The sequence below is a fragment of the Tamandua tetradactyla genome, chromosome 11, assembly GCF_023851605.1.
Source record: "Tamandua tetradactyla isolate mTamTet1 chromosome 11, mTamTet1.pri, whole genome shotgun sequence".
NCBI lineage: Eukaryota > Metazoa > Chordata > Mammalia > Pilosa > Myrmecophagidae > Tamandua > Tamandua tetradactyla.
The window spans coordinates 2,927,340-2,945,904 of NC_135337.1; the positions used below are offsets into that span (position 1 = coordinate 2,927,340).

The following is an 18,565-nucleotide window of genomic DNA, read 5'->3' on the forward strand; positions in this document are numbered from 1 at the left end:
GACTTTCATTAATTAAGATTGTTTTGAAAACCTTCCTTTTATGCCATCCGATATAGTGACATGAAAATAATGTGTGTTGTGGAAATTATTGATTCTTTTTCCATTGAACTTAAAATAATTTTAAGTTCAATGAATGTATGCAGCTCTGTACGTATGATATCAAGACAGAAGGTATATTTATTTTGGTTCTTCATCACTGCCTTATCCCATTCCATGACACATAAAAAAAACAGTTGGTACCATATTGATAGATAAGGCCCATTGCTTTGTAAGAATATTTTCTTGATTTTCTTCATTTCAGCAGTCTGTTATTTGACTTGCGATTGCTAACCCTATTTCAATTGAAATTATTTTTCTCTTTCTCTCATTAAAAACAAGTAAAGGCCGGTTTATTAATACTTTTCCTTTAACTATTTGGGCCAATGGCATCTGGTCTTTTGTGCTTTTAAAATCCAAACTTATTCTTTAAAAGTAAATATATAACTATTTGACTATTTCATTATGACTTCTAGCTTAGATGTGCCTGATTTTTACATTTTGAAATGCTTATTATAAATTGTAATATTGCATTGATTTTTTTAAAGTATGCATAGGCAAATTTTATGAAATTTTATTTCTAATAGTAAAATAGGTATTAAAAATATACTGTGAAAGGGAACATTAGTTCTCAAAATTTGAGACTTTGTACTGGCACAGCCTTCTTTATCTTGCAGAGGGAGAAATGCAGACCCAAGCAGGTTAAGGAAGGTTGGACCAAGATCCAGCTCGCTTAGCTTCTGGGTAGCCTAAGGACAGCCTTGCCACCTATGGCTAGAGCTATTTGCTTGTACCTATGTTTACACAGCTGCTTGACTTTGACATTCCTTCTCAAGTCCTCCGAAGAGGTTCTTGTTTTTTTCCCTATTTTATCTGTCATTTATTTTCTATTTACGGTGTATTGGCTCAGCAGTAAAGGTTAGGAATCATCACTCAGGGAGTTGTGGGAAAATATGTAGAGGTGGAAGATGTTAATTTTACTTTAAGAGTTCGAAATTTTATTTTTTACCCAACTGTCCATTCACTACCCCAACCCTTAAGTAAAAAATCCTCATTCCAGCAACATTGAACAAGAAGGCAGCATTTAAAACCACCTCTTTGGCAACCAGATAACACTGAGAAAATGCTGCTCTTAATATGATGAACTTATACCACCTTGAAAACTATATAGACTTTGGCAGTGCTGTCCTAGCAGTGTCAGAAGCTTGCAAGATAGACTCCAAAATAAAATTATGGAAGCTTTCCCGGAGAAACTAGATTCTTCCCTAGAAGAATGTCATTTCTCTGACATTGAGTTTTACAACACAGAAATTCTCTCCTTAACTTGTTCCTGGATCAATTGAGCAATACGGAGAAACTTACTTCTTCCACTCATTCAGAAAACGGTTGCTAAGGATATGTAAAACAACTCCAAAATGCATAATAACTGAAACTCAGTGGAAATTTATTTCTCACATAAAGCCTAAATAGATATTTCTGATGAGCAGGGAGCTCTTCTCCAAGTCCTGAACCAGAGACCTAAGGTCCTTCAGTTTTCTGACCCCACCGTCTTCACCTCATGGCTTCCAATGGATCTGCATTCTTCTGCTTCAAGCTGGCAGATGGGGACATATCTCGGAGGACTTGCATAAAAGGTTTTTATATTCCAGGCTTGGAAGTGGCACATCATTTCAATTCATACTGTATTGTGTAGAACTCAGTCACTTTGCTCCAAGTCACTGCAATGCTAGGAGGCTAGAGAATGTAGTCTAGCCATGCACCAAAGAAGAAAAGAATAGGAATTGTGTGCCCAATGATCCACGTTCTGCAATCTGGGCAGTCCACTAGGTGTTGGAAACATAAAAATGTAAAAGCTATATTCCAACAGTGAAAATTATTACAGTGAAGAAAGAAAAGCAATACTTGAGATATATTAAATGTCCATTCACAGAGAAAGCAATGGCACTTGATAACAGCTTTGCCAAAAAAAAAAGTCCCTTTGACGTCACTTGGGGCATATCTGAAAACCGAAGCCCTTAATATTCAAAACCTATCACCAAAAGTGCATATTCTCTAAAACGACCAGAATAGAGGGTCATCTAGGTGCCTTTTACTGAATCTTGTAGTACCTTACTACTCAAACTTATGTCTGTGGATCAGGAGCATTGGCTTGTTAGAAAGGTACACTTTCATGTACATTTCACCCCAGAGGTACAGAATCAGACTCGGTATTTGATCAAGATCCTTCAGGTATTTTGCATTGATGTTAAAGTTTGCGAACCACTATGGTAATCCTGACACTGGCATTTAGTAACAGTGTGACCTTAACCAGATTGCTTAATCTCTATCCTTCCATTTCTTCATTTGTACGATGGGAGTAATCAGACCTATCTCTCTGGAAATTATGTACATTAATGTTAAATAATACCTAACACATAGTAAACATTGGCTATTTTCAATTTCCAAGTATTTTTAAAAATAACTGGAGGGACATGCAGTTACTAAAACTCATCCTCTTTCAACCCTTATCCTTATTTATGTTACACTTAAGGGTTTCCACCTTATTAAAATTGGGGGGAGAATTTTTTATTCATATGGTTTATTCTTCATTCCTTAGATATGAGTAAGCACAGGGAAAATAATTTTTTTCAAAAGTCAGCAAATGAATTTTGTACTAATAACCCCTAAAACAGACAATAGTCATCACTTAATAAATAAATTGTCAAGTTGTAAACTTAGAAGTACATAAAAACAATCTATTAATTTGCTGAATTTTAAGAGAAACTAACTTAATGGATTTTAGCCACACATAGGTAGTAAAACAGATTAACCAAAATGGGTAAAAAATAAGTTCCTGGCTTACTTAACTTTTGCCTCTTTCTCCTAAAGTAAATTATAATTTTAATTTAATTCCCAGTTTAATTAAAGTGTAGCATTATGGGGTGACTTATGTTAGCCTCAAGAATTTCTTTAACACTGGGAAGTAAATCAAAAGGCTATGTTTCTTATGGCTTTCATTCAAGGAAAAGAGCCAATCCAGCACCATTCACATTTGAGTCCAAATAAAAATAGGCATTAAATTAACCTGATTGGTGTGTTATGCCATCAATTGGTTGAAATCGTGAATAGGAATTATTCATTTTCGGTTTTTAAGTGAAAATTTGCATATGCTCAAGTGCATTCAGACTTTGCTTCTCAATTCATAGAGAAATGAAATTAAAGATTGAAAAGAGAAGCACAGGCATGCTGTATAGTTGTTTTCTTTGGCTAGCACTTATTGACCAGAACTGGGAAGTGCTCAATGTTTTCTTGTTGAATCCATCTTGTTAGTATGGAAAAATGTGTCTTAGCAAGGCCACTTTTGAGGCTTGCATAACTCCATGAGAGTTACACAGAAAGTGGATAAGAGGTAAGAGTACCATTTTTTAGTTTTCAGACGTTGAATGGCACAGCGTGGGATCACTCTACAGCTGGCATTTTTTTAACTTGGTTTATTTTGTCTTTATATTTATAGCAATATAGAATAACAAAAAGAATATAATGTAAGGTTATGGCATTGTAATTTGATGTCACAATAAGTATGATCAAATTGTAATGCCATGATCCTCTTTTTATATTCTCTTTGACTCCTGTGGCGTATGCCTATTTCTACTCTGATTGTATTCTCATTTCATGGAGTATGTCCTGTTTTAGTATTTTCAGTTTGATACTCGCTTTCCTTTTATCATCTTTCTCTTATTTATGGCTTTAATAGATATAATTCACATATCATAAAATTCACCCATTTAAAGTATATAGTTTAGTGGTTTTCAGTGTATTTACAGAGTTTTGCAGCCATCACCACAATGTACTTTTAGAAAATTTTCAACACCGTTTCCATTAGCAGTCATCCTCCATTCACACTCCCATCCCTCCTGTGTTTGTTTTTTGCTGCAATGTGTGCTCCTCCAAGACACTGTCCATATTACATTAATTGGCAGAACTGTATCTCAATAAGTATTTGTTGACTGAATTAGCATCCACAGAGGGTACTAGCTATGGGTGGCAGTTGAGGAATAGCTGAAAGCACAGTGGAATAGGCATTGAAAGATTTGATTCAAATTCTGACTGATGTTATTAGTAGTATTGCTGTGGGTTAAGAGTTGCTTGACCATTCTGAATCTTAGTTTTCACATCTATAAAATGTAGATAGCAATATCTACTTCACAGGGTGGTTGTGAGAATCAGCTGAGAAGATAAGATCACAGCACTTGCACAGTGCCTGTTCCATACTAGAACATAATTGATTTGTTCATCGATGGAAGACAAACCTGAAGAGGCTTCCTCTTTCTCTAATCTGGTAGCAGATGTTTCCCATCATCACTAACCTGAAAGTTCAGAGTAATGAAGTCTACTGTGCTTCAATCTCTCCAATTTCCTTCCCCATTAAAAGAGAATTCTGAAGTGTTCACAAGTGCTGCTTCCCTTTCTGCATCAGTGATGTTTTTCTCCACATGCTGATGTTGATTCTTAACCTGGAGCCCAGTTTGTGTAATACTGTCCACCAGCTGTAAAGAGCTGTAATCCATCCTTCTGGGATGGATTACAAACCCCTCATACCAACTTCAGCAGTGTTTGTTGCCCCTTTCCTTTGCCACAGGCGCAGAAACCCTTTCCAGAAGGGTTGGGCCAGCAGCGCCATGGGGCTAATTTCCAGACCTTTCAGGAACTAGGAAGCATTTAACTGTCTTTGCCTCTCTCGTGCTATCCACCTCCCCCAGAATTGGCATAGCAGATTCACTACTCATGTTTCTTAGGAAAACATTTCCTCCGTGGTAGTAATGAAATAATAGCAGCTTTCGTTTACAGCAGGACAGACATTGTAAATGCATCATCTCTGATCCTTACAACAACCTGGCAAAGTAGGTATTTTTCCTATTTACAGGGGAAAAATCAAAATCTTAGAGAAGTAAGGAAACTGACTATAAGATAGCATCCATCAGGGAATAGATTTTGGAAAGGCAGAGGATATTGGATGGGTCTATCTATACAGAGGTTCTTATTTAACTATGGGTTGCCCATTTTGTGGCTTTGATCTGAAGAATAGAAGAATAGACTTCAATTCAAATCAGCTCAGCCACTTGTGGACTTGGACGAGTTCCCTAATCTCTTGGAATTTCAGTTCTCTCAAATGTAAAGCATACTTACATCTTTGTGTTGTAAGAATCAATGACTTAATACTTCTGAACTTCTCATAAATATTAGCCAGTTTTATTTAAATATCTAGTTGCTGTAATTGGTGTCTAACTTAGCAAACTTAACTAGATAACCTTGAGTCTTTCATTTTAAATTGTCACGTTACCAATTCAGATGATGTATAATGTATTTGATATGTCTTCCCTTCAAAAGAAAATATTTAAATCAGATTGTTGGCAAACTTTTTTTATAAAGGGCCAGATAGTAAACATTGTAGGCTTTGTAAGCCATGCAGCCTCTTGACACAGCATTCGGCTCTGCTGCTATAGCATGAAAGCATCCATAGATAATATTTAAACAAATGGCCATGGCTATGTTCTAATAAATATGGGGATTGACATTTAAATTTTAAATGATGTTCATATTTAATGAAATATTGTTTTCTTCTGGCTCTGTTTTTTGTTTGGTTGGTTGGTTTGGGTTTTTTTTAACCATTTAAAAATGTAAAAACCATGCTTAATTTGCTAGCCATACCATAACACGGTAGACTGTAGTTTGCCAACCCCTTTCCTAAATAATTCACTGGTTCTTTAAAGCTGCATCCTACAGAGCCTTAACCAGGGAAAAGAAATGTGGAGGATAAAAAATCAAGACCAAACCAATCTATCAGCTAGCTAGCACAAATTACAGCCATATTATTCACTCTCTTTCCTAACAAATTCATGCAACCTCTTTGAACTTAACCTTTTTCTCTATAAAAATGGAGTAGTGATACTTCTTTGACTATACCTACTTCCTCCTGGCAAGGGAGGTTAATAATTATCATTTATCAAATGCATAGCCTGTACTAGATATTTGAATCATTTTAGCTATAATCCTTTTATTATTCCCATTGTATAGATGAAGAAATGGAGGCTCAGAGAGGCAAATAATCTGCTCAAGATTATAATTCAATATCTAAACCCAGCTGTGTTTGACTCAAAATGCCATAACCCCTCGCAATCTTCTTAATAGAATGTGAGCTCCATCAGCATAGAGACCTTATTGGACTTGTTTTGTGTTGTATCCCTAGCACCTAGAGTAAATAGCACCAGGTATGTAGTAGGTATTCAATGAATATTTGTTGAATAAATGAATGAATGAGTTTTTCCATTAAGCCAATGGTTCTTAATCTTTTCTTGGGTCTGGGATGCTTTTGAGAAGCAATTTAAAATTATGGACCATTTCTACAAGTAAATCTCAAACTTTGAACCTTTTGTTAATTTTTCAAGCTACTTGTATTAGTTAGGGTTCTCTAGGGAAACAGAATTAACAGGAAATATATGTAAATATAAAATTTATTAAACTGTCTCACATTACTGGGAATGTAGAGTCCAAACTCCACAGGGCAGACTGTGAAGCTGATGATTCTGTTGGAGGGTCTGGAAACTCCACAGGGGAGGCTCACCAGCTGAAGCAAGAAGAGAACCTGTCTCTTCTGAATCCTCCTTAAAAAGCTTCCAGTGATTTAGATTAAGCATCACTCATTAAAGAAGACACCCCCCTTGGCTGATTATAAATGGAATCAGCTGTGGATGTAGCCGATGTGATCATGATTTAATTCTATGAAATGTCCTCATAGCAAAAGACAGGCCAGCACTTGCCCAACCAGACAAACAGGTAGCACCACCAGGCCAAGTTGAAACATGAACCTGACCATGACAGTCCACCCCTTGTCAACTTGGCAGCTATACTCATCACCTTAAACCATACCTAATTTCTAAATAGAACACAATAAAAGACACATTTTTTTTCCTCACCTAACAATACTCATGTGGTCTGCATATAACAGAAACACATTAAATCTCTCCAGAATAGGGTGCAAGTCCTTGGGTAATATTCATTCTTAAACTTGATATCTTACAACTTAAATAGTATAACATGAACAAAACAGCATTACAGTCCTCGTTTCTGTAACTGATCACATGGTTGTAGTTCATATTTATCACTACCTTCTTCTACTACCCATTCCATGTTCCCTTTACCCTCAGCAAGCACTTCAGCTGGCCGTGGTTCTTTACCTGGTGAGGTGACCCAAACCTTCATTCCTGAAGTTTCAGAGTCATTGGTAGCCCTGCCTGGATTCGGTTGTTGCAGTTTTCCATTGATTTTAATCATAGGGCATGGTAGTACTAAAAGACGCCCTAGGGGATCTCCTATATTCCAGGAAAACTCTTCTTTACCTCCATTGTATAGTTCCCATCCTATTTACCCCTGATAGGTCAATCATTCCAGCCAGTAATGTAATCCCCTTCTTGGCTTGTTGATCCAGGGGCATGAGTAGCCCAAAGTGACCAGGTGGCAGTCTTAGATTCCAGTTCAATGGAAATCGTTGTTTCTCCTGGTGGAAGCACTCCCCCTTTTGGAACTAAAACTCGTAGACCAGCAGAGCTCAGGGTTGCAGGGACAGGAAGCAAAAATTTCCCTAGGGGATCACTAGGGGTAATAGTGGTGCCACTCCCATTTCCACCCCTTGGTTCCTGGACCCATGGATTCTGGCTATGGGAGACACAGCACCATAAAGCGGACACTGATTCAGAGCATACACAGCTTTCTAGAGAACATTACCCCAGTCCTTCAAGGTATTACCACCTATTTGGCACCATAATTGAGTTTTCAAAAGGCCATTTCACCATTCTATCAATCCAGCTGCTTCTGGATGGTGGAAAACATGGTAAGCCCAGAGAATTCCATGAGCATGTACCCATTCCCACACTTCATTTGCTGTGAAGCATGTTCCCTGATCAGAAGCAGTGCTGTGTGGAATACCTTGACAATAGATAAGGCATTCTGTAAGCTCATGGATGGTAGTTTTGGAAAGCAAACCGATATCCAGGGTATGTATCTATTCCAGTTAGAACAAATCGCTGCCCCTTCCATGAAGGGAATGGTCCAATGTAATCAAACTGCCACCATGTAGCTGGCTGGTCACCTCAGGGAATGGTGCCATATTGGGAGCTGAGTGTGGGTCTTTGCTGCTGGCAGATTGGGCACTCAGCAGTGGCTGTAGCCAAGTCAGCCTTGGTGAGTGGAAGTCCATGTTGCTGAGCCCATGCATAACCTCCATCCTTACCACCATGACCACTTTGTTCATGAGCCCATTGGGCAATGACAGGAGTTGCTGGGGAAAGAGGCTGACCGGTATCCATAGAACAGATCATCTTATTCACTTGATTATTAAAACCTTCCTCTCCTGAAGTCACCCTCTGGTGCACATTCACATGGGACACAAATATCTGCATGTTTTTAGCCCACTCAGAAAGGTCTATCCACATACCTCTTCCCCAGACCTCTTTGTCACCAATTTTTCAATTATGGTCTTTCCAAGTCCCTGACCATAAGCCAAACCATTAGCAACAGCCAGTATACAAATGCACCTCTGGCCAGTTTTCCTTCCAAGCAAAATGAACAACCAGGTGCACTGCTCAAAGTTCTGCCCCCAAAAGGATTTCCCCTCACCCCTGTCCTTCAAGGACACCCCAGAAAGGGGTTGTGGTGCTGCAGCACCACAGAGCAGCCACTTCCAGGTGGTACCTCCATATTGTGCTGAACCATCTGTAAACCAGGCCCAAGTTTTCTCTTCCTCAGTCAATTCACTGTAAAGAATTCCCCGAGAGGCCATAGCTCTGGTCTGGGAAAGAGAAAGTAATGTGGCAGGAGTGGAGACCACAGGCATTTGGGCCACTTCCTCATGTAACTTACTTGTGCCTTCAGGACCTGCTCTGACCCTATCTTGTATATACCATTTCCATTTTATGATAGAGTGCTGCTGTACATGCCCAACTTTATGGCTTGGTGGGTCAGACAACACCCAGCTCATGATAGTCAACTCAGGTCTCATGGTAACTTGGTGGCCCAAGTTTAAGCATTTGGTCTCCACTAAGGCCCAGTAGCAGGCCAAAACTGTTTCTCAAAGGAAGAATAGTTATCTGCAGCAAATGGTAAGGCTTTGCTCCAAAATCCATTGTTTAAGGATTCCAGCTCAGTGACAGCAGTTCCCACAGTAGTATCTGACCTATAGAGAAGTGCAAGTACAGAGCTCTTCAGGGATGATGGGTCTAGACTCACAAATTTATTTCTCACTGTTCTGGTAAAAGGTGCATCCTCCAGACATTCCTGGGGTGTAAGATTCTCCTACAGGGGCCTGCCAAAGGCTCCAAAAAGCATCTCTATTTGCCACTGACAATTCCAGCACCACTGAATCTGCAGGATCATATGGTCCAAGTGGCAGAGCAGCTTGTACAGCAGCCTGGACCTGTCGCAGAGCCTTCTCTTGTTCAGGTCCCCACACAAAATTAGCAGCTTTTCTGGTCACTTGATAAATGGGCCAGAGTAGCACACCTAAATGAGGAATATGTTGTCACCAAAAAAGAGACCAACTAGGTGTTGTGCCTCTTTTTTTGGCCATAGGAGGGGCCAGATGCGGCAACTTACCCTTCACCTTAGAAGGGATATCTCGACATGCCCCACACTTCTGGACACCTAGAAATTTCACTGAGGTGGAAGTCCCTGTGTTTTTGTTGGATTTATCTCCCATCCTCTGACACGTAAATGCCTTACCAGTAGGTCTAGAGCAGTTGTTACTTCTTGCTCACTAGGTCCAGTCAACATGATATCATCAGTATAATGGACCACTGTGATGTCTTGTGGGAGGGAGAAACGATCAAGGTCCCTGCAGACAAGATTATGACATAGGGCTGGACAGTTGATATACCCCTGAGGTAGGACAGTGAAAGTATACTGCTGACCTTGCCAGCTGAAAGCAAACTGTTTCTGGTGGTCCTTACTAACAGCTATTGAGAAAAAAAGCATTTGCCAGATCAATAGCTGCATACCAGGTACCAGGGAATGTGCTGATTTTCTCAAGCAATGATACCACATCCTGGAACAGCAGCTGCAATTGGAGTTACTACCTGGTTGGGCTTACCATAATCTGCTGTCATTCTCCAAGACCCATCTGTTTTCTGCGCAGGCCAAATAGGAAAGTTGAATGGGGATGTGATTGGAATCACCACCCCTGCACCCTCTAAGTCCTTAAGAGTGGCAGTAATCTCTGCAATCCCTCCAGGAGTCTGGTATTGCTTCTGATTTACTATTTTGCTAGGTAGGGACAGTTCTAGAGGCTTCCACTTGGCTTTTCCCACCATAATAGCCCTCCATGCATGAGTTAGAGAGCCAGTGTGGTGATTCTGCCAGTTGCTCACAATGTCTATTCCAATTATGCATTCTGAAACTAGGGAAATAACTACAGGATGGGTCCAGGGCCCCACTGGACCCACTATGAGATGCACCTGAGCTAAAACTCCATTGATTACCAGACCTCCATAAGCCCCCACTCTGACTGGTGGACCAGAGTGACGTTTTGGGTCCCCTGGAATTAATGTCACTTCTGAACCAATGTCTAATAATCCCCAAAATATCTGATCATTTCCTTTTCCCCAATGCACAGTTACCCTGGTAAAAGGCCGTCGGTCTCCTTGGGGAAGACTTAGAGGAAGGTTAACAGTATAAATTTGTGGTAGTGTAACAGGTTTCTTCCCCATATGGACCTGGCCTCCCCTTCATTCAAGGGGCTCTGGATCTGTAAACTGTCTCAAGTCTGGAAATTGATTAAGGGGCCGTGACTCTCTGTTTTTGTAATTCAAGTTAGACTTCTGTTCATTTGACCGAGAACTCTTGTTTATACAGCTCAAACAATAACTTAGTAGACTGCCCATCTATTGTATTTCTAGGTACCCCATGATTTACTAGCCAATGCCACAAATCTCTGTGAATCATATAATTTTGACTCCTGCTTTGAGTTTGCTGTCTATTATTATAGCCACATCTACCCTGTCTTTGGCGGTTAAGTGCTGCCACCTGGCTTCTGCCACCTCGGGATCCAGTCATCCCCATTGTGTTTAAGGATTCCAGCTCAGTGACAGCAACTCCCATAGTAATATCTGACCTACAGAGAAGTGCAACTACAGAGCTCTTCAGGGATGATGGCTCTAGTCTCACAAATTTATTTCTCACTGTTCTGGTAAAAGTGGATCCTCCAGACATTCCTGGGGTGCAAGAGCAAGCTTTGCATGATAAATCCACTCTAACATTCCAATCTCTCTAAGCCTCTGGATCCCCTCAGCTACATTATACCAGGGCAGTTCTGGCATTTGAACCTCAGATAATGTTGGCTACCTTTTGATCCATGTTTCAGCCAACCATGCAAACAAACTGCAAATGCCTTTTCTAACCCCTTGAGCTATAACATTGAATGCAGAATCTCTGCTTAGTAGGCCCAAATCATTAAATTCAGCCTTATCCAGCCTTATATTCCTCCCACCATTATCCCACACCCTTAAAATCCGTTGCCACACATATTCCCCTGATTTCTGTCTATAGAAATTGGAAAACTCACACAGTTCTTTTGGAGTATAATGTACCTCGTCATGTGTGATAATTTGTACCTCATCTTTAGGGACCTGTTGGGACTTTAATCTAGTTATAGGTCTGGAAGAAATGAGGGGTGGTGGGGGTGGGTCATGAAAAGAATTAGAAGTATCTTCTAAGCCATTTGCTTAAGAGCATCCATCTGCAGTTTTATCTGGTGAAACAGAATTAGTCACTCTAGGGCTAATTCCTTCAGGAGGAGGTTGGGTGGCCAACTCCTCAAGGCAGACTGGAGTTGGGACAGCTATGTCCTCAGGGCAGACTATTACAGGGTTATCTGGAGAAGACTCAGCATGATCCAGGGTTTCAACCTCACCCCCGACATCATTATTAATCCATATGTCACCATCCCATTTTTCAGGGTCCCACTCCTTTCCAATCAATACCCTCACTTTAATGGCAGACACCATGCAAGACTGAGATTTCAGTTTATGTTGTAAAGTTGCTACTCTAACAATAAGATTCTGAGTCTGATTTTCAGAGATCTCAAGTCTTTGGCTACAGGAAATAAGATTTTCCTTCAGGACACTCATAGAAACATCAACATCTGTCAGATGGCACTTAAGCTTCTCATTTGAAGCCTTAAGCCCATCCCTTTCATTCATTAATGTATACAGTATATCTAACAACAACCAGCCAACATCTCTATGCTTAACTATTTCCACAAAACTTTGTAAAGGTGTTAAAAACATTATCCCCCAGAGCCTGGCTTCAAACAAACAAAGCATTAGAAGAAGTGAATGGTGATATTTTGACTATCTCTTTTGCCAACTCATTCCATGGATTGGCAATGTCATACTTATGGGATCAGAGTCCTCAGTGTGTTTGAGTCCAGTCAGTTTAGAAAACCATTCATAAAAACCCGTTTTTAAGAGTCTGTTTCTTCAGAACCACTCCTGGTACCAAGTTGTATTGGTTAGGGTTCTCTAGAGAAACAGAATTAACAGGAAATATTTGTCAATATAAAATTTATTAAAGTGTCTCACGTAACTATGGGAATATACAGTCCAAAATCCATAGGGCAGGCTGTGAAGTTGATGATTCCGAAGGATGGTCTGGATGAATTCCGCAGGAGAGGCTCACCAACTGAAGCAGGAAGAGAATCTGTCTCTTCTGAATCCTCCTTAAAAGGCTTCCAGTAGTGATTCAATTAAGCATCACTCATTAAAAAAGACACCCCCCCTTGGCTGATTACAAATGGAATCAGCTGTGGATGTAGCCGATGTGATCATGATTTAATTCTATGAAATGTCCTCATAGCAAAAGACAGGCCAGCACTTGCCCAACCAGACAGATACCACCTGGCTAAGCTGACACATGAACCTGACCATGACACTACAGAAAAGACACCTCACACACTCTCACTAGTGTCCATGGGAATCATTTCCATTCACATGGAAACAGGATTTGATGAAATTTTGTTTCTTTCCTCTTCTTTTAATCATGATGTAAAGGGCATTAAATAAGGCCTACAATGTTTTCTTCTCTATAATCTGCTCATAACTCCTGGGCATACTTTTTAAAACTCTTGATTCTCTTAAAAGTCACTTTATCAGAAATAATTACTTAAAATTACTTTTATTGGGTCCAAGTTGCTTCAGAATGAAAAATTACATATCATAGTCTATTAAGACAAACATGCAGTTTTTATCTTCAGACACAGAGCTGTGAGAGAATTGTCCACTCTTCCCCTAAAGGCCAACCAAGTATGAATGGAATATGTTATCAGAACAGACCTTCTGCTGCCTCTGCTTTTTGTGATTTAGTCACAACTTTACGTTCTACCCCCATGGCCTTCTGTTAAGTCAGTGAGAGGTGGATTATTAATAACCCTTCTAAATTCAGACGTTACTAATTTTATTCTTTCTCCTATGAAGCTTCTGTTGTTTTCGTGCCCTTATTATTTACATCAGGACCTTGAAGTCATGACTCACTCCAGGTAAATAGTAAGATTAAAGGTGTTTTGTTTTTCAAAGAATGCTATAAAAACAAAATCTGTTGCTTATAGCGACTAGAAAACATTAAGGCACTGCACTAACCTACTGCCCGCTTCCTACTTTCTTTCACTGCACACGCCCCCCACCCCACCTACACACACACAAAGAAATATTTTTGAATATTTTCTTTCCATGACTCTGGGACAAGACACTCAATTCACACTTTTGTCATTTAATTTTTCTTCATGGTATCTATCAATCAGGGCTCATACTCAGCCACAACTGTTAAAAATACCAAAATACTTGCGCATGAATTGGTAAATGGCTACCATCCCAAGTCTCCAAATGCCATTTGCTATCCAACCTCCTCCCCCAGATTCCCTGTATCTCCCTCACAATCCAGCTATTCAAGTGTTAATATGTCACAACATTCTGGGACCCCACTGGAAAACTATAACTCTTCTGATGGGTCAGTGTCATGCCAGTTGTTAAATATTTCAAACAACACACCTATTTATCACTATCTATATATATAGATGTGTGTGTGTGTGTGACTGACGTCATAGTCTTTTCTGTTTTATTCATTGCAATATTCCCTCCTTGAATAGTCCTGACATAATAATTGTTGAAAGAAGAAAACAAAAAGTGAACTATGCTTATGCTTATGGCACCAAAGAAGTCAGATCAAATGCAGAAGAACCACTTGAGAAACATTCAAACAGGATTTGAGAACCATTTGATGAGTTATAAGAGCAGGAAGACGTGTCAGTTAAACGGATTTCTCTATACTTTTTTCAGACAGCCAAATGTTCCCCCTTAGGTTAGCTCCCTTGCTTCACAAAATTAATGCCTAATAATCTCCCTTTTTCGCAAGGTGAATCCAAGTCAGGGTTTGAGTTTCAAGTCCCAAATTGCTTCATTAATGACCAAATACTAGACCAAGAGGTAGATGCTAAGTATCTTACACTTTAAGCCACCAGGCCATGGAAGCTTGTGGGAAGGCCCTGAGGAGATGAGGCAGGTTTGCTGAAGTTTTGTGCAGAACTCCTATGATGACAGAGGCTTAAGTGACCCCAAAAGATTAAGTGGTCAGACCTAATCCTGTCCCTCTATACTACTGGGTCTGTACCAGCTGCTGCCTGAAAGAAAAAGAGCAAGATTTGATGGAGATTTAATTTCTGCCAATGGAGCTACCCTTAGGTAAAGTTCACCTACACAAATCTGAAGACTATGCCAGGCTAGGAAACACTGAAAAAACACATGTTCATTTCTCATCACCTTAGCAAAATCCAAAAAAATTCAGTGTAGCACATTATTAAGAATTTCTCTATCACTTCCTGCCTTTCCTTAATCTACCTGTGGATGTCCCTGGACTTCTTCTGAAGCTATTTTCAGCTTATGCTGCTTCTTGTTTCTTCATTTTTATTCTGTGGGATATAATCTTCTATTTGTTCTAAATAGAACAAAATTGCCATTTTCAAGACACAGAGTACCTCTAAACATAGCATTTACAATTTGGTGATCATGTAATTCCACACACATCTTCCCAACATCTCTTATTTTTGTATAACTATACCTAGATGAAAACAGTACTTACTCAGGCCCCATTTTCTCAGGGGACTATCGGGCCCCTGGATAGTAACCATAAACTACCTTTGGGGTTCATTCCTTTTCTTAATGACACCAAAGAAATTCTGGTCTTTTTTCCTAAGGACAAGAAAGTAGCTAGTGAGAACAACTAGACACACACAGTAGTGTGTGTGCAACAGACTAAAGAGTGAATACACACAGGTTTCTTGCCCACTCAAAGAATCTTGTTAGACAGCTACTATACACTGGATTCTTGCACAATTGGCCAGTCTTTAACTTTCTGTATCTTATACCCTAATTTCTTGCCAATATATAAGACAAAGGGTGAATTTGATATTAATGACTTCACCATTCTCCCATAACAGGATATTGAAAAATCCTTAACCAGAAGGAACTAAGGAAATGTCAATTCTGTCAGTTCTTGCCCACCTCAGTCTTTCTCCCATCTACTCTAAAATGTAATGAGCCACCTGAAAGCTCCTCTTCATTCGGTCCTACATCCATGAGAAACTTGACAGGCAACTGTTGCAAAAGATTGTTTTTGAGGCTAACAGATCAGAACGGCTGGGATCACTGTGATGGAATTGACCATGATGCCCCTTTCTGCATTGAACAGGACAAAGTGCTAAATCTAATAGGAAGAGCTTGAGTGTCATATATTTGCCAAATTATTCATGACTGCCCTTTATCTGTTATCTAACTGCCTGAAAGCAGCTTAAGTCACTGGGCCATAAAGATTTTCCACCTAATCAGGGCTGGACCATGACTGTAGACGCTCTTGCTGTGCATTCAGCTGCCTTTCAATATGATTTTAAGCATCACTCTTTTCCAGAGCTTCCTACATTGCCCTCTGCATCCTTCCTTTAAATACTAACATCTGTCCTTTTGAACGTTGGGATCACATGCCCATCCTCAGAAGGAGAACTTCCAACTCCCCACATACATTTATGATTAAGTCCCTGCTTGACCCCTCTCTCTTCCAGCAGAGTGTCATCATCTGGAGGCTAATTACAATTTCACAAAGTCTTAAACCATTTCAGTAACAATACAAATACAACACAAAGTCAGGAACTACCAAATCTCATCAAAGTCAGCTTAGGTCTGTCCTAAGGCAAAATTCTCCTGGCTCTGGAAGGAGCACAGGGAGCATGGGGTCCAAATAGTAATGATAATCTGCAGGGCAAACTCCATTCGATTTCAAAGTCAAAGAGTCATTTATTCTCAGGGTTTTAAAAAGCGAGTATTCCACCCTTTCCAAAGTCCTATGCAGCAGCTTTATCCTCTCCAAATGCCACATTGAGAACACTGGGGAGACTACCTTTTTCTCAGCTCCACCTTCTCCAAACACCAGGGCAGCACCTGGGCTCTCTGCCATCTCTAGAGCACATGTTAAACCCCCTCAGAACAATGTGATGGCAGCAAGGCTCTCCCCAATCCCCAAGGAATGTGCTCTACCCTCTCTAAGGCCTGGGGCACCGAAGCTCCTGCCCTTTGCATTTCAGGCAAACTCACTCTCTCCAAGTGCTTGGGTGGGTCCGCTCTCCTGGCCTGAAGTTTCTTGGCTTCAGACCTTAGCTTCCATGATTCTGCCTTTGAAGTTATTTTTCCTTCAATTTGTCTCTTTTCTGTCCCTGTAATCCAGACTGGCAGTGGTTCCATTTATACAGATCCCACAGCACTCTTGTTGGTTTTCTATGTAGTAGGCAGGGGTCATCACCATTAGACAATAGGACTTTCCACATCCTTCCTGGATGACTCCATCTCCAATCCTGGCTTGTCCTGAAATGACTGACTGCCAAGTTTGGTTACATCCTCATGTGGGGCACTGTTCTCTGGGAACTCCCTTACAGGAAGCCCTGAATTTTCCAGACTATCAATTTCTGGTTTCTTTGTACCCAAGAGTTCAATTTTCAGCTTATCTATTTCCTGTCACATTTCACTATAAGCTGCAAGAAGAAACCAAGCTGCAGAAATGTCTTCTGCTAAATAAAATCTACCTTCCATCCAAAACCAGTAGTCAATTTTGCCAAATTCTTTGCCACTTTAAAACAAGGATTGCCTTCTTTCCAGTTTGCAATAACATATGCATCATTTCTGTCTAAGGCCTTATCAGAAGAATCTTTAGAGTCCACATTTTTACCAACAGTCTCTGCAAAGCATTCTAGGCCTTCTCTATCAAACTCCTCACTACTCTTCCAGAATCTTTCCTTTATCCATTTAAAAAGCTATTCCAACATGTTTGGTATTTGCAAACTACAGCAGCACCCCACTTCTCCAGTACCAAAATCTGTTTTAGTTTGCTAAAGCTGTCAGAAGGCAACATTAAGAAACAGAATAGCTTTTCAGAAGGGAATTTATTAAATTGTAAGTTTACAATTCAAAGGCCATGAAAATGTCCAAATTAAGCCACCAACAAGAGGTTACCTTCAATCAAGAAAGTCTGAGTTTGTCTGGAATACCTCTGTCACGAAGGCAAGTAGCTCGTGTTTGCTGGATCTCTGGCTTCTGGACACCCCTGTCAGCTGGAAAGGCACAGGGCTGGTGTCTGCAAGCTTTCTCTCCTAACTTCTTCAGTGGCTTCCCCTGGGGCATTTCCTTTCATCTCCAAAATTCTCCGGATGTGTGGGATCTAATGCTTTTTCCAAAATAGTTCCCTCTTAAAGGGTTCCAGTAAGCAACCTCACCTTGAATGGGTGAAGACACAGCTCCATGGAAACCACTGTGCCAATTGGGAAATATTATGTACTCCAGAAAAGCCATGTTTTAATCCTGATCCAGTCTTATGGGAGCAGCCATTTCTTTTAATCCTGATTCAATACTGTATGTGAAGCATTTGATTATATTATCTCCACAGAGGTGTGGCACACCCAACTGTAGGTGTGGCTGTTTGATTAGATAGAGATGTGACTTCACCCATTCCAGGAAGATCTTGATTAGTTTACTGGAATACTCTAAAAGAAGAAACATTTGGGAAAGAGCCAGAAATGATAGAACCAACAGAAACTTCAGAGCAGAGCTGACATAGATGCCAACACTTAGAGAACAGAGACATGGGTGTTTGGAGATGCTTGAAGTCCAGCAGATGTTGTCATGAGACATTAAGCAAGCCAGAAACTGGAGAGAGCCAAGGGAAGCCAAGTGATGAAAGCCAGCCCCAGAGAAGCAAAATGAGGAACCCCCACAGGAACAGAGGCTGAAGGAAATAGAGACCAGGAGTAAGGGTCCAGCAGACCCCAGCCACCTGACCACTCAGCTCACAGAGGTTTTCCTGACCCATCGGCCTTCCTTGAATTAAGGTATCTTTTGCTGGGTGTCTTAGTTTGAACAATTTATAGGCTTAGAACTATAAACTTGTAACTTATTAAATTCCCCTTTTTAAG

At 40.2% G+C, this 18,565-nt stretch overlaps 1 long non-coding RNA gene across 1 annotated transcript in view; it reads right to left on the minus strand.

Annotated features, from left to right (window-relative positions):
• Positions 1-9,896, minus strand: part of LOC143649786 (uncharacterized) — a 37,517-nt gene extending 27,621 nt beyond the window's left edge. The window contains exon 1 of the long non-coding RNA XR_013159184.1: positions 9,664-9,896. This is a non-coding gene — a long non-coding RNA (uncharacterized LOC143649786). The remainder of the gene's footprint in view (positions 1-9,663) is intronic.
• Positions 9,897-18,565: the final 8,669 nt, after the last annotated feature.